The 16,471-nt window shown below is 36.6% G+C and overlaps 1 long non-coding RNA gene across 1 annotated transcript in view; it reads left to right on the top strand.

The window, feature by feature from the left end:
* LOC111526598 overlaps positions 1–16,471 on the top strand; it is a 56,286-nt gene that overhangs the window by 20,875 nt on the left and 18,940 nt on the right. The gene's annotated exons all lie outside the window — the stretch shown is intronic.

Here is a 16,471-nt window from a genome sequence, read left to right as displayed (position 1 = left end):
AATAAAACTGTTCCATTCTTGATATTGCAATCCATTGAAAGGGAAATCACTTTTTCCTCATAAAGAAATAAGCTGCTTGACAAGTGAAATTGCTCTTCTTGAAGTCAGATGTTTATCTCTAGCATCAAAGATTGATTGTCATAGTTGCCAAGAAATTTCTAGTTACAACACCCACCTGTGGATGAGTAATCAAAAAAGTAATGGGGGAGGGGAGAGGCAAGTGTATAGTGAAGAGCCAGGCATGTATGATGTGACTGGGTTTGGAGAGTCATATTTTTTCAGCTCTGCAAATTTCAACAGTGTCAAAGATACAATTTTATCCAAGGTCATTTAGGATCAGTTTTTATCGTTTCATTTGCCTAAGAGTCTTCTAATCCTGAATGATATCACACTACCCAAGCAAACAGACTGTCAGACATGTAAATAAACAGACAAATGTCAAACAGAGTCTTACTAAATGCTACCACCATTATGGTAGTTCAAACATCTTTAATTCTTTTTTTGCGTTAATGAAATGCAACCGTTATCAGTTATATATTTTGAGGTTACATAAGATTGGATTCAGGGGGAAATGGTTTCACTGTTAACAAATGCTTAAGAACCACTGATAATATAAACACGAGAACTCTGGACTTGAAAAATGAAGACTTTGTTTCATACCCATAATGCACCAGTGCCTAGCTCAGTGACCTTGAGCAAATTACTTAAAAGTTTTGGTCTTCAGTTTAAATCTATGACACAAGAGAGGAGTATGTTAGCATTTTTTTTTAAAATCAGGAAAACAAATAAAAATAACCCATATGAGTAATACTGTTTGAATTTATGTCCGTGCCCCTTGCTGGGGGATGGATTTCTCCTTTGCTGTTCTCATGATAGTGAGTGAGTTCTCATGAGACCTGGTTGTTTAAAAGTGTATAGCACCTTCCTCTTTGCTCTCTTCCTCCTTCGGGCATGTAAGACATGCCTGCTTCCCTTTCCCCTTCCACCATAACTATAAGTTTCTCTTAGGCCTCCTCAGCCTGTAGAACCATGAGAGAATTAATCCTCTTTTCTTTATAAATCACCCAGTCTCAGGTATGTCTTTATAGCCATGTGAGAATGGACTATTACAATGAGGATTAAAAATCTCAAGAGGTATCTGAATATTTAAAAAGAAGCTGGTTGGTGCAAAAAAAAAACTCTAGTAGGTGACAAATGTGGAAAAATGATCTTTTTCTCAGATTCATCTTAACTCATTCATCTCATCTCATTTGTCTCATCTAATCTCAGCTACATAACACTCCCTTGCACTTTCTTTACTTTAGCTAGTGACCCTACTTATCATGATGCTCAGAAAAATATAAAGGCCAGTATAGAGAATTGATAAATACCCAAGGGCACCATTGTACGGTGTATTCTATGCCTACTCTTGAAGACTTTGAGGTTGACTTTCACTAGATGTGCAACCTACTTGACGATATTCTCACACCCTGAACTTGCCTGATCTCATCAGACATCTTTAATCCTACAACTCTTTTCTTTACTAGAGAACATAGTAAAAGCTGGAGGTGGTGTATAGATGAGGTGGTGGAAGAATGCCAAATAATGATTTAAAAACATAGCATTTATAATTATGAAATTCACTACTAAAACCACTCTCCCTCTGAAAATTTTGCTACCTTACTTGCAGAAACATGGCCTTAGCAAAACAGCTGTGATAATATTATGCATTCGATGTAGAGACTTATTCATTGACTCAAGAAATATTTATCAGTATGTATTTTAGGTGTTGTGACTGAATGGAAACTAAGAAAATGATATATGATTTCTTTTCCTCAAGCATATAGTGATATACTTAGTGAGATAAACACACAAAAAAACCCATTCCAGCTCATGTAAGACAATGGAGAAACAGACAATTTAGGAAATCCACCTTGAGGAGGGTAGGATCAAACGTGATTCCACAAAAGGGGTGCCACTTGAAAATCTTCCCACTTCAGCCTCTTGAGCAGCTTGTTCCACAAGAATGCACCATCATACCTGGCTAAGCTTTGTATTTTTTTTTTTGTAGAGACAAAGTTCTGCCATATTGCCCAAGCTGGTCTCAAACTCCTGGGCTCAAGCAATCCTTTTGCGTTGGCTTCCCAAAGTGCTGGGATTACACATGTGAGCCACCATGCCTGGACAACATTTATTTTTATCTAAAAATCAGAGACCTTAATCTGATGTTGTATTTCATAACCAGGACTTCAACTCAAATAAGCTAGATAAATCAGCAGTAAAGAAAACACAGAAGTTGGATTATGAAACTGTAGAGCCACAGAAAAATTTGAATTTAGATACTGGATGTTAGTTAGGCTTGAAAATACGATATTTTTTCTTTCCTCCTTCTAATAAAAGGAGAGAAAACTTAGCTAACCTGGCATTCTGGGTTCCTCTGAACTGGTGGAACTCTTCCTCCTTCAATCATTAATTCCTAGAATGATAAAACCAATTAAAGTAGCACTTTGAAGAAAAGGAGAGGGACTGGGAAGTTGTATCTTTATTTTCTTTGTATCTTTTTTCCTTTTCTTACTATAAAGAAACAGTAAAATAAAGTAAACCAACGTTAGCTAAGTAGGTCTGACCTAGTGCACTGTGATTCTGGGCAATCTTCAAACTACCTTGAGTAATGTTTCTGGCCTGGACTCCTAGCTCACCAGGATTACTGTGGTGATACTTAAAATATTGTTTATATATGACTCTCATTACACGTTTCACAGAATTTTACACATCAGTCATTCTATCACTTTCTAGTATCATAGTGATACAGTAACGACACATTTAATGGAAATAAGTTATATTACTCTAGCCAGAATAGTATTTACAAAAGTCCTTTGTCACATCCTATTTGCCCTAAGGTAGTCCAAATTTCCTTCTGACTCTGACGTGCCTCCAACAGTAAATATCAAGCCTATTAAGTTGAATTGTTATTATGACACTCATGGAACAAGATATGACATAATTCAATAATTTGGCACAGTTACTACTCTACAATCAGAGTTTTTAAGGATAGCTCCAAGTAGATTACCAAGTTGCTAACTGTGCATGACACATGAGAGTTCATCATTTCCGCCTTTTCTTTGGAGTCTTGTCAATGTCTATAACCAAAGTGTTGCTAGAAAAGGCAGTGAACTGGGCAGTGAAATAAAATACAGGATAAAGTTTGCAAAATAATTACTGAATATTTACTATGTTCCAAGCATAGAAAAAGGTACTGGGAATTCAACAATTAAATAACAAACATATATGACTCCCACTCTCAGAGGTTTTACAACCAAATGGGAGAGACATTTTAAAAACTGGTCTTGTACAATGTGACAAGTGCCCTGAGAGGAGCAGTATCAGGTGCAAGAGGAACCTTATAAGAGTGGTGCCTACCCTGGACCTGCAGAAGAAGAGGCTGCCTTCTAGATGTAACTGGAGGTCATTGTCTTAAGTGGAATAACTCAGAAACAGAAAATCAAACACCATATGTTCTGACTCGTAAGTGAGAACTAAATAATATGTACAGGTAAACAAAGAGAGTAGAATAATAGACATTGGAGACTTGGAAAGGGTGGAGGTTTAGAAGGGAATGAAGGATGAGAAATCACTTAATGGGGACAGTGTACACTATTTGGGTGATGGTTACACTAAAATCCCAGACTTTACCACTATGAAATATATCCATGTAAAAACACTGTACTTGTACCCTCTAAATCTATTAAAAAGGAAGAAGAAAAAAAGTATGATATCTCATGTGAAAAATAGGTATACATTTATAATGGAAAGATATACTTGTTGTTAGAAAAAATAGTTGGTACCTGCTATGGTTTGAATGTGTTCCCCAAGAAGCATGTGTTGGAAACTTAAGCCCCTGATACTGCAGTTTTGGGACATGGAGTCTAATGGGAGGTGTTTAGATCATGAGCTTCAACCTCATCAATTGATCAACGTCAATTATAAAAGGGCTTGATGCTGCATGTTTGATCTCTTGCTCTCTTTCATCCACTCTTTGTTCTTCTGCCATGACATGACACAGCAAGAAGACCCTTGCCTGATGCCAGCCCTTGGATCTTTTACTTCCCAACTTCCAGAAATGCAAGTCAGTAAAGTTCTGTTCATTATAAATTTACTCCGTCGTAGGTCTTCTGTTGTAGCAGCACAAAACAGACTAAGACAGTCCCTAATGAAGGTAAAAAGTATGCCACAACTTGTAAGTAAGACAGAGTCTGTTTGTCAAGTACAAGGATTTAGAGTAGCCAAAGTGGCGAGAATACCAAAAGACAGGGTAGGATGCGGTGAGACTTGGGATAACAAGAAAATTGAGGTGCCAAATTATAAGGTCATTTTGTTCTGTGTCCAAATGGCAGCCTGAATCTATTTAAATGTTTTAGGTATGGAGTGACAGAAACAACTTTTTGACTAGGAACTGGGTTAAAGAAAGCTCCTAAACTAATAATATTTATTCAAATTAGCTAATTAAATTTTTTAGAAAATCTAGAACAAAAATGCTGTTTTACATCTGTCAATTCAATCAGCATCTCTTCAGCATGTAAGAGTCCTCTTTCACCTTTTGGGGGGAATGTTCGGTGAATTGTTTAATATACCTTATTAAGCTCAGTGATGGATTTATACTTGGAGAAAATATTTGACAAACAAAAGGTTTAGAAGCAAAAATAAGAAAGCAACATTTAGTGAACATTTATTACATGTTAGACTCTACTGGGTACTTTCATGTAAATTTTCTCATGCAAATTTAGACAGGGACAAGGCAGCAAACAAGGAATGCATTGGATTAAGTGACAACTAACTCTGCTGCATATGGCTTCTGATATGGTTTAAAGTCACTAACTACAGTCACAAAACAGGAAATGAGGCAGTGATGGTCCTAGGAAGACTTGCTCTGTAGTTTTACAGACCCACCGTCTTGACAACAGGAATATCTTTAATTCTTTGGTCTCCAAAAGCAGGTTTTCTCAGTCCTTCCACTATTGGGCTTCATATATGGCTCACCCTCCACACATAGATCTTGATACTTCCATCCCAGGAAGCAACAAGGAAAGGAATAATTGGAAGGGAAAATTAGAAAGGGACAGTGGGAAGGTTATATATTTTATTATTTATTTTAGTCAGGAGTTTTGTGAATTACTTTTGTAAAGTTAATTTTTTTCTTTGCTCTCTTTTTTTCTTTGTAAAAGATATCCACGGTTGTCTTCTAAGCTTGTTTTGGTTAGAGTGCTAGTTATGCGTAAAGAAACGTCAAATGTTGAACCCTTGCAGGATGAAGGTAAGGAAGTGTGGCCTGTATTGTAGAAGTCAATGAAGGTTGCAGGAGAAGAAAACAGAACTGAGGCTTGACCTATGAGGGCCTGTAAGGCTGGATACTGCCTACTTCTGTATCTTCAACTGCCTGGAGGAGAATTATGCAACAATTAATGCTTCATTCAGGCAACTTGCCTCTCAGCCTCCAGGTTAGAAGAGTAAAGGACCTTTATTCCTCCCCTTCCGCTTACTACTTGGGTGAGAACACTTCCCATCAGATGCCTGGAAGTCTTCTCACATTCCCTAACCCAATCCATGGGCACTCCGGTCCTTTCTCTTTCAGAAACCCATGCTTCTGTTGGTGACCCATCCAGCTTCATCCCCCCAAACTGTCGAGAACTATGAAGAATCTAAGATGTTTATCCTACTTGCAAGCTAATAAGTTAGCCTGTGGGTTTCATGAATTCTGACAAAAGACCTGAACCTCCTGAGTCAGAGAAAAAGAACCCTTATTATTCATACGTAGCCAGAAGAGTAAGTTGTACTTTTGCTTTAGTTCCCCTTGTCCAAAGTCTGAATATTCATTTCATATATCATTATCTGTGTACAAACATTTCAAAGTATCCTTTTGAATTTTCCAGCTACACAATAATATTACCTTCAAAGAATGACAGTTTCTTACACATATATTCCGCTTTCATTTAGGGAGAAAATTCTCCAGATTATAATTATGAAAGAGGAAATTCAGATTCTAGTTATGGGCATAGATTTTTCCTTTCCACTTATTGATTAACTCATCACATTTACTGGGTGCGTTCTATGTATAAGAGTCTGGGAATCCTTATCCCAAAAAGCAAAGAAAAGGAAGAGGCTGGGGTTTTGTTCGTGTCTCAGGAAAAAAATGCATTATTCATTTGTAAATTAAGATTTATTGATATTTACTGATCAGAAAAGGAAAAAGATTTGGTAGCATTTGATTTGCAAATAAGCATTTGTTGCTTATTTTTGAGGTATACTATATTAAGTGAATTTAGTGTTGAACTGCTTGCTACGTTTCATAAAAAGGTCAATGATGAGAACAGATATGCAAAAGCAATTCACCATTGTCTAAACAGATAAATACAATTCTATTATACTAGATTAAATAAATATAATATAGTTTAAATTATGTTGTTAATAAAAAGAATAAAAGATGTAAAACATGACTACTCTTTTCATATAATAGTAAAAAAATTTCTGTACAGTTTTACCATTTGAATACATTGATTGGGTAACACTGCTAGATATAAAGTATTAGAGAGATGGAATATATTGTATTTAAAGTGTAGACTCTGAAGTCTGACAAGGTTCAAATCTAGGCTTTTTTACTGACAAACTGATTGACATTGAGCATGTTGACATCTCTTGGGAATCAAATTTGTTCATCTATAAAATGAGAAAAATAATAATGCCAACTTTATAGGGTTCTCATAAGGATTAAATTAGTTACTGAAGACAAAGTGCTTAGAACAGTGCTTGGCACATAGTAAACATTCAGTAAATGTTAGGACATATAAGGTGAGAGATGAGAAATTGAATTTAAGCAAAGAAGCAAAGTAAAAGTCTTTGACCTGGCCTCATTTCTGCTTTTGTAGAATGTGGCCATTGTACAATCTCTATGATTACACATTGTGCAATCTCTATGATTCCATCTAAGTTTATACAGCCTATTTCTATGGTTAGATTATTCGAACTTCCAAGCCAGAGACAGGATCAATCGTTAGAAAAGCAAATGGTCATTCGCTTGTTGCCAGGGCAATGATTTGCATTGTTCCAGGAAGAAGGAAGGAACATAAATGTTTTGCTGTGAACTGGACTCTGCCTAATTGATCTGGCATTGTGTAAATTACTAAAACAATATTTGCTTAATTTAGTCCAACACAAACGTGGAGAAATGCTTCTTCATCTACTCCTTCCTCCAGGATTCAAAAAAACAAAACAAAACAAAAAATTCAAGTGCTACTGAGCTCTTATAAAGGCATTTCTTTTGTGAACTAAAGATTGTGTAATTATGAAAGGAGTTATTGGGGATTAGAATATATTTTAGAATTCATCTAACACTAACATCTTTGTTAAAAGCCTTCTAAAGATGTGAACTGTGTGTATTTCCTTTTGTCTATTGACCAGTTATATCTTAAAGTATTATAAAGAAGAGAGGAAGTTCAAAGAAAGAAAGAAAAAAAAGAAATGGAGCACCTTTTTTTATTTTTTTTTTCTGATAAAATCTTTATTATTTAAGATGCCCTGACCAAGAGAAATATGCTCTTATTTTTACTCATGGCCCAGTAGTGAAGAAATAAGATTTTAAGTAAGCAAAGTGGATCCTTTTGGTGTTGTGGAGAACTGGTGCTCTTTCTTTGTAAGGATTTCATTCACACAGCTTTCTAGCAATACAAATTTTCTATTTATAACTTTCTTTCATGTTTCAAACCCTAATATACAATTTAAAAAGTCTGAACTCAAGAAACTCTGTAACACAACCAAATGGTTTAAAAAAAAACTTTGCCCCACTTCAGGCTGGGTGCAGTGGCTCACGCCTGTAATCCCAGCACTTAGGGAGGCTACAGCAGGTGGATCACTTGAGGCCAGGAGTTCAAGACCAGCCTGGCCACCATAGTGAAACCCCGTCTTTATTAAAAAACCAAAAAATTAACTGGATGTGGAGGCACAAGCCTGTAATCACAGCTACTTGGGAGGCTGAGGCACAAGAATTGCTTGAACCTGGGAGGCAGAGGTTGCAGTGAGCTGAGATTGTATCACTGCACCCCAGCCTGTGCATCAGAGACAGATCCTGTCTCCAATAAATAAATAAATAAATAAATAAATAAAACTTTGCCCCACTTCAGACCTAGTGACTTCCTCCAACCCTCAAATACCAACGGCTTTCTCACTACAAGGTTTTTAACTATGCTGTGATCTATGACTAAGATGTTTTTATTCCTCATTTCCTAGGAAATCCCTAAGTGACATATGCTATAAATATTTTGTCACACTGAATCTGAATGGCAGTATAATCCTTCCCCACTGAAACATTTTTTATTTCATGTGGCATCTTTCTTTTTCCCCTTTCTCCTACATACTGCATTGTATTGCTGATTCAATATTTGTCCTCCCCACTCCAATGTGAACTCAATGAGGGCAGAGAACAAAAAATTATGTGTTCTTTTCTAGTATTTTCACTGCCTATTACTATATAACAGGGATTCCTAACCCCTGGACCATGGACACATAATGGTCCATGGCCTGTTAGAAACTGGGTGGAACAGCAGGAGGTGAGCGGCTGCAAGCCAGGGAAACTTCATCTGTATTTACAGTTGCTTCCCACCACTTGCATTACTACCTGAGTTCCGCCTCCTGTCAGATCAGCAGTGGCATCAGATTCTCATAGGAGTGCAAATCCTATTGTGAACTGTGCATGAAAAGAATCTAGGTTGCGTGCTCCATATGAAAATCTAATGCCTGATGATCTGTCACTGTCTCCCATCACCCCCAGATGAGACAGTCTAGTTGTAAGAAAACAAGCTCAGGGCTCCCACTGATTCTACATTACGGTGAGTTGTAGAATTATTTCAGTATCTATGACAATGTATTAATACTAGAAATAAAGTGCACAATAAATTAAATGTGCTTGAATCATCCTGAAACCACCCCTACCCAGGTCCATGGAAAAATTGTCTTCCATGAAACCAATCTCTGATTCCAAAAAGGTTAGGAACTGCTACCACATAAGATATGGTAGTTAATAGATATATTTCAATAAATCAGTTGTTATATTATGTTAGAACTGAAGAGACAGTCATTCAATGAATAACTATAAATCAGATTTAACTTTTTGTATTACTTTATTCCTATATCCTTTGATGAAAATAGGTTTTGGGGTTGGGTGCTGTGGCTCAAGACTGTAATACCCGCACTTTGGGAAGCTGAGGCAGGCAGATCACCTGAGGTCAGAAGTTTGAGACCAGCCTGGCCAACATGAAACCCCATCTCTACTAAACATGCAAAAATTAGCCAGGTGTGGTGGTGCATGCCTGTAATCCTAGCTACTCGGGAGGCTGAGGCATGAGAATCTCTTGAATGAAGGAGGTTGAAGTGAGCCAAGATCGCACCAGTGTATTATAGCCTGGGCAACACAGGGAAACTCTGCCAAAAAAAAACAAAATAGATTTTTGAGAACTAAAAAATGGAAGCAGAGAAACCACTAAATGAGGCTCTGGAAGAGATATACATGAAAGGCTATGGTAACTTTGTACTGAGATGGTGCCTGGGGAGATTGAATAGACAATATTTGGAACATGTTACGCAAGTGAAGTCACCTGGATTTGCTATGAAGGATAAAGGAAAGGGAGGAGTAAAAAATTAATCCTTTGTTTTTGCTAATGGTACTCAATAAATAATTAATACGAATTTCTGAGATGGAGCATTAATGAGCAGATAATTAAGAGTTCCACTCTACATACTATATATATATAATATAAATTTTTTTCAGACATCATGTAGCAAACTTGAGTAGGCACCTGGAAAAATTAGTCTGGAGTGCAGGGGAAAGATGGGACCCAAAGATGCAAATTTGTTTTGGGCCTCATTGACATATATAGTTGACCCTGGAACAATGTGGGGTCCAAAGAGCATGGATCCCTGCACAACTGAAAATCCACATGTAACTTTTGACTCCCCCAATCTTAACTACTCTTGTTGACTGGAAGCCTTGCCAAAAACATAAACAATCAATTAACACCTATTTTGTATGTTATATACTGTATTGTCACACTAAAGGTAAACAAGAGTGGAGGTGGTCATCATAAAGGTTTTTGTCCTTGTTTTCTTCACATTGAGCAGGCTGAGGAAGAGGAGGAAGAGGAGAGGGAGGGTCTTGCTGTCTCAGGAGGGGCAGAGATGGAGGAAAATCCAGTGTAAGTGGACTCATGAAGTTCAAACCCATGTTGTTCAGGGGTCAACTATAGTTCATATCCATATTAAATATTGGCCAAGCTGAGCCAGTTAGATTCTCATCAATTACGAAATCAATACCTACAGTGCTATTATTTACCTTATAACTACATAGTGTTTATATTATTTATATATTATCTTTATATTTATATTATATTATAGTGTTTATATTATATATTAATACTTTTAGAGTCAGCAGATTCTCTACTAGTTTCTCTTAAAGATGTTTGACATGTGATCATGGGTGACTTAAACAAAAAGTTCAAATGTAATTTCCCCCTAAGCTTTACATACTTTCCCAAGGCATTTGGATTTAAAACATAAATCCTGCTATTTTAGGCCAATATTTTCTCTTAGGAAACAAACAAGTAGCTTTAGAACCCGAATGTCTATAAATCTTAGAGGATTATACACTGTGTTTTGGTCATAAGAATTTGTACTGCCTTTATTCTTTTTCTTTTTTTAAAGCATTGTAATTATACATACTTAAAGGATACAATTTGGCGGGGCACAGTGGTTCGCGCCTGTAATCCTAGCACTTTGGGAGGCCAAGGTGGGCAGATCACTTGAGCCCAGGAGTTCAAGATCAGCCTGGGCAATATTGTGAAATCCCATCTCTACTAAAAGTACAAAAATTAGTTGGGTATGTGGTGTGTGCCTGTAATCCCAGCTACTTGGGGGGCTGAGGCAGAAGAATTACTTCAACGTGGGAGGTGAAGGTTGCAGTGAACTGAGATCATACCAACGAACTCCAGCCTGGGTGACAGAGTGAGACTTTGTCTCAAAAATAAAAACCAAAGTGGGGGTACAATTTGATGTTTCAATACACACACACCCACACAAACACACAAATCTATATATATAGTGTAATGATCATATTGGAGCAGTGTTACCAATACTTCATTCATTAATCTTTTTTTTAGTGGTGAAGACATTAAAAAATCGCTCATCTAGCTATTTGGTAATTTACTAAATCTTACTGTAAACTATTGTCACCCTACTGTGCAATATAACACCAGAACTCATTCCTTCTTCATTCTTTTCAGATTAAATGAAATTTTAAAATACTTGTAGAGTGTCAGATGTGTTCCAAGGACTGAGCCAAATGTTCCAGGCACAAAAATGTATATGACATGATCACAGCCCATATTAGCCTAAAATTTTAAGCCATTGTGCTCCTTGTTACTATAGTCATATAATTTTCTTGCATTATTGCTGCAATTCACATTCGATAATCAGAGTATAGATGTCTAAGTAAAGTGTTGGCTTAATAATTGTTGTTCTAATCAAAGTGAATTACACATTAACAAAACTTACCAAAATGTTCCTTGCATATTTAATTCTATCTCTTCCCAGCCCAAGTCAAAAAAATATGAACCTTGGAAGAATTACATTTAGAAATGACAAGTCCTAGTCTAAATATTTAAATACACAATATGAGGAATTCAGGCCAAAAGTTTATTCTGCTAGGTCTATTTTTTGATGTAGTAATAAAACTGGCCATCTCTGCTATAGTTTTGTTAACACGTTGCAGAAGTAATCTTAAGAAGAAAATAGCCCTATTTGATAATGTTTAGGATAGATAGTTCAATATACATTTTGCCAAAATGTTATATTGAGTTTACACAAATAAACACACACAAGCTGTCATAAGTTCATTTAGCAATTGTTTTAGGATAGATTTTTATTCTGGAAGATCCATAATGAATTGTATTTTATATAAAGATAAGGCTACATTTGCTTCAATATTTTGATAGTGAAGAGTGCTGGTGCATCAATAAAGTACTTGTCTATTAAACAAATTAAAGATGTTTTGTGAACTAGCTATGCCTTGAAGACTCACAGGGCTTGGTATGTAATACTGTCATTCTTAGAGATAATTAGCTCCAGGTTGTTCTTTCTGCTGGAATTGTGAATTGCAAATCCATTCTTATCAGAGTGAAATCAGAACTTCAAACCTAATCAAAATTGATTGGATGAATTATTGAGTGTTACAAAAGTTATGAAATGAAGGGCCCTCATATTTTTGACATTCATTTTTATTAGATCCTTCTTATCTTGAGATTAGGTATGTGAGGAGCTCAGAGAAATAATCTTAGAAGAGGCAAGCAGAATTTCTATATCTAAATCCATGTTATTTACATAGAATATATTGTTCTTTAAATATAAAAATCTATAAATCTGTACAAGATCAACTGATACAAGTGAAAAAAAAAAAGTCTGATCCTGCTTGAAATAAATTATCAAAGCCATCTACATTTAGAGATGAAATATATTAGTCAGGTCTCTTCTCCTAACTTGAGGAGTAAAGGAATTTATTAAAAAGTTACTAGGATCTTTTTATTCCTATTTATTTATTTATTTATTTATTTATTTATTTATTTATTTATTTTTATTTATTTTGTTTGCAGTGAAGCGCATAGATCATTAAGATTCTTTACCAACTGTGTGGTCTTAATTTCACAAATCGAGGAATCTGATCCATTGATGGTCCTACTTGAACGGGGTGGGAGGGTAACATCCTCCTGTTAAATGTAAAGACTGCATTGTGGGACGTGGCGGGGCTCCATGAGATCCATTTAGTTGCCTTCATCCTCCTGTCCCCAAAGTATATCAGTAAATATATTGTTTCTTAAGAGTTTGGCTGTGTTATCCCAGAGGTCTGGACGTGGGAATTTCCAAATGGCCAGATAATAGTCTCAGCTTCCAATTCAGTGGAACTATTTTTAAGCATATTAATGAAAATATACTTCTTTCCTGGATCCTAAAATGTCTAAATGAAAAAAGCTCCTATTCCTGAAGATTTAAAACAAGTATTTTGCAAAAGCCACTACCAATCCATACCTTGGTTCCCAGACATATCTCTAGAAGAGACAGAAACAAGCCCTTTCATGTAATTCATTCTTCAACTTCCTTGGAATCCGTCCCTTAATATGTCTTGTTCTAAATCCCTGATCATCTTGCCACACATTTGTTAAGGCTTATAAAATAGTGTACGTCTTTACCTCAGGCCATTTGTAGACTTGTCATTTACTTTGATAATTTCCCAACATATGTGTTTCACTCCAATAAAGAAGTTAAAAGACTCCATTCCCAGATTACCTTGAATCCAGAGGGCAGGTAAATGACAGGCTTGACCAATGAGATGCACTGTTCTGAGACTGGGAATCAGAAGCGAGTGAAATGGGGAGGCTGTGGAAGAGTTTATTTTCAGGGAAGTGTGAGTACAATAGCAACTTCTAGTTCATTGAGGATAAGATAGGCAGAACCTTTTCACATCCACTCCAATGTGTTTATTCCACACATGGAGGAGCCACAGTGGGAATTCTGATCACTGCTAGACATGTCGTATCTTTTTCACCAGTGTGTGATAGGGACTGCTGAATTTTCATGCCTTAATATTTATATAATTTTCATTGGAGTCCACTTCAGTTAGGCAGACATCCAGCACTAAGGTCTCCCTCCTATCTTTCTCAAAGATATTCTGCCTCATTATACCTACGTATTTGGAAAATGAATAAATAACCAGAAGATGGATCTGGTCTCTGTTAGGCCTGCAATGAAGACAATTTGGCCCCAAATTCTGGTTATTCCTGATAGTCATAATCTTTGCCTCTCACCTCAGATGTTATTAGTGAGGTAATATTCAATAATGTATAGAATACTTAGATATTTCTCTTTCCAGGAGTTTGTGTGCTTTGGTAATGAGGCAGGATATCTTTGAGAAAGACAGGAGGGAGACCTTAGGGATGGGTGTCTGCCTAACTGAAGTGGACTCCAGTGAAAATTATATAAATATTAAGGCATGAAAATTCAGCAGTCCCTATCACACACTGGTGAAAAAGATAATCAAATAATCTTCTGTTCACCATTGACAAAGTGCCCATTGACAGCAAGTATTTAGGGATCACTAATTTCCACTGCTATAGAACGATACCAGGCTGATCACTTCTAAAAGTTCTGGGAAAATTAAGGAAAAGAAAAACAAGCTAGGAACTCTAAATTAGCCCTTATCATCCAGAGTTCTGTAACAGAATTATCTCTAAATCTCCAATACAGCCACTGAATGTAATGAATTAACATTACATTTATTGATACATAAGTAGTACCATTCTCTCCTATGTATCCTGAATGGTACCATTTATGCATCAAATGGTCTCTCGAAACATTCTCTGTGGAGTTAAACAATTAAGTAATTTTCTCATATGACGGTTGAGAAAGGTTGCTCTAAATTTTTGGTTGAAGATATACTTTGAAAAGTGAGTACTTTCAATTTGTATGTCAAAACTCTCATTTATCGCAGAGCAGTTCTGTAATCAAAATGCCTCATTAATGTATGTGCTTAGATAGAGGCTGATAATTTACCTGTGAGGGATTTTTTTTTTAAATCGCTGACTGTGATAAAAGGTTGGGAAAGATGTCTTTCAAGATGTTTCCTAAAGCAAAGTTCTATAATAATTAACGTCATTACTTACTGAACACTTACCATGTTCCAGACACTTCTAAGTGCTTTACATGTGAACCTCAGTTGAAGCTCACTATCAGTCCTAAGTGGTAATTAATATTGCTATTGTACCCATTTTACAAATGAGGAAACTGACGCATAGAGGGATTAGTTAAGTTGTTCAAGGTCAGGTAGCTAATAAGTGGCAGATTCAGGATAAGAACTCATCAGACTGGCTTCAGGGATTGTACTTCCTCTTTTTTTTTTTTTTTTTTTGAGACAGAGTCTCTCTCTGTCGCCCAGGCTGGAGTACCGTGGTGCGATCTCGGCTCACTGCAAGCTCCGCCTCCCGGGTTCATGCCATTCCCCTCCCTCAGCCTCCGGAGTAACTGGGACTACAGGTGTCCGCCACCACGCCCGGCTAATTTTTTTGTATTTTTAGTAGAGACAGGGTTTCACCGTGTCAGCCAGAGTGGTCTCAATCTCCTGACCCGGTGATCTGCTGGTGTCAGCCTCCCAAAGTGCTGAGATTACAGGCGTGAGCCACCACACCTGGCTGGGACTGTACTTCTTAACCACTAAGAATATTGGTTTCTTAGGTTGTATATGTAATGTGGTTTGCCCTAATATTCAAATATTTGTATTCTAATTCTGAAATTTTCAATACCACTGTGATCCTCATATATTACTTTACCTCTCAAGCCTATTTTCCTCAGTTGAGTTAGTTGCCAATAGTTAAATTAGTCTCTGGGTTCATTGCCAGTTCTGGCTTCTTAGAATTTAATGAAAATAAGAGTCTATTATTAAAAAGTCAAAAAATAACAGATGCTGGTGAGGTTGCAGAGAAAAGGGAACACTTATACAGTGTTGGCAGGAATGTAAATTAGTTCAACCATTGTGGAAAGCAGTATGACGTTTCCTCTAAGAGCTAAAAACAGAGCTACCATTTGAGCCAGCAATCTCATTACTGGGTATATTCCCAGAGGAATATAAATCCTTCTACTATAAAGACACATACACATGAACGTTCATTGCAGCACTATTTACAACAGCACAGACATGAAATTAACCTAAATTTCCATTAATGACAGATGAGGTAAATAAAATGTGGTACATATACACCCTGGAATACTATGCAGCCATAAGGAAGAATGAGCTCGTGTCTTTGTAAGAACGTCGATGGAACTGGACGCCATTATCCTTAGCAAACTAACGCAGAAACAGAAAACCAAATACTGCGTGTTCTTACCTGTAAGTGGGAGCTAAATGATGAGAACTCATGGACACAAAGGGAACAACAGACACTGGAGCCTCTTTAAGGGTAGAGGTTGGGAGGAAGAAGAGGAACAGGAAAAACAACTATTGAATACCAGGCTTGGAATCTGGGTGACGAAATAATCTGTACAATAAACTCCTGTGACACGAGTTTACTTACATAACAAACCTGCACATGAACCCCTGAACCTAAAATAAAAGTTAAAAACAAAAAAACAAAGGAAAGAAATAGTCTATGCACATGGTTGAACTCAGGTTGCAAATAGAAAGGGGTTCTTTGGGGTATGAAAAGAAAACTGCATTTCAACTTTTTTTTCTCATAAGCTATTTGTATTGAAATAGATTACAGATAATGAGTGGGCAAGAACTATGTTATGCATTTTTGTACCTAACTGTGGCCATGCCTTGAAACCCACTGAGTGCCCAATATGCACCTTCTCGATTGTAAATATTTAGTATTAACATGATGATACTAAATAGATGAACTAATCAGTTCAT

Source organism: Piliocolobus tephrosceles, chromosome 10, assembly GCF_002776525.5.
Source record: "Piliocolobus tephrosceles isolate RC106 chromosome 10, ASM277652v3, whole genome shotgun sequence".
Taxonomy (NCBI): domain Eukaryota; kingdom Metazoa; phylum Chordata; class Mammalia; order Primates; family Cercopithecidae; genus Piliocolobus; species Piliocolobus tephrosceles.
Note: the sequence above shows the minus strand (reverse complement) of the source record. Positions and strands in the feature narration are given on the sequence as shown.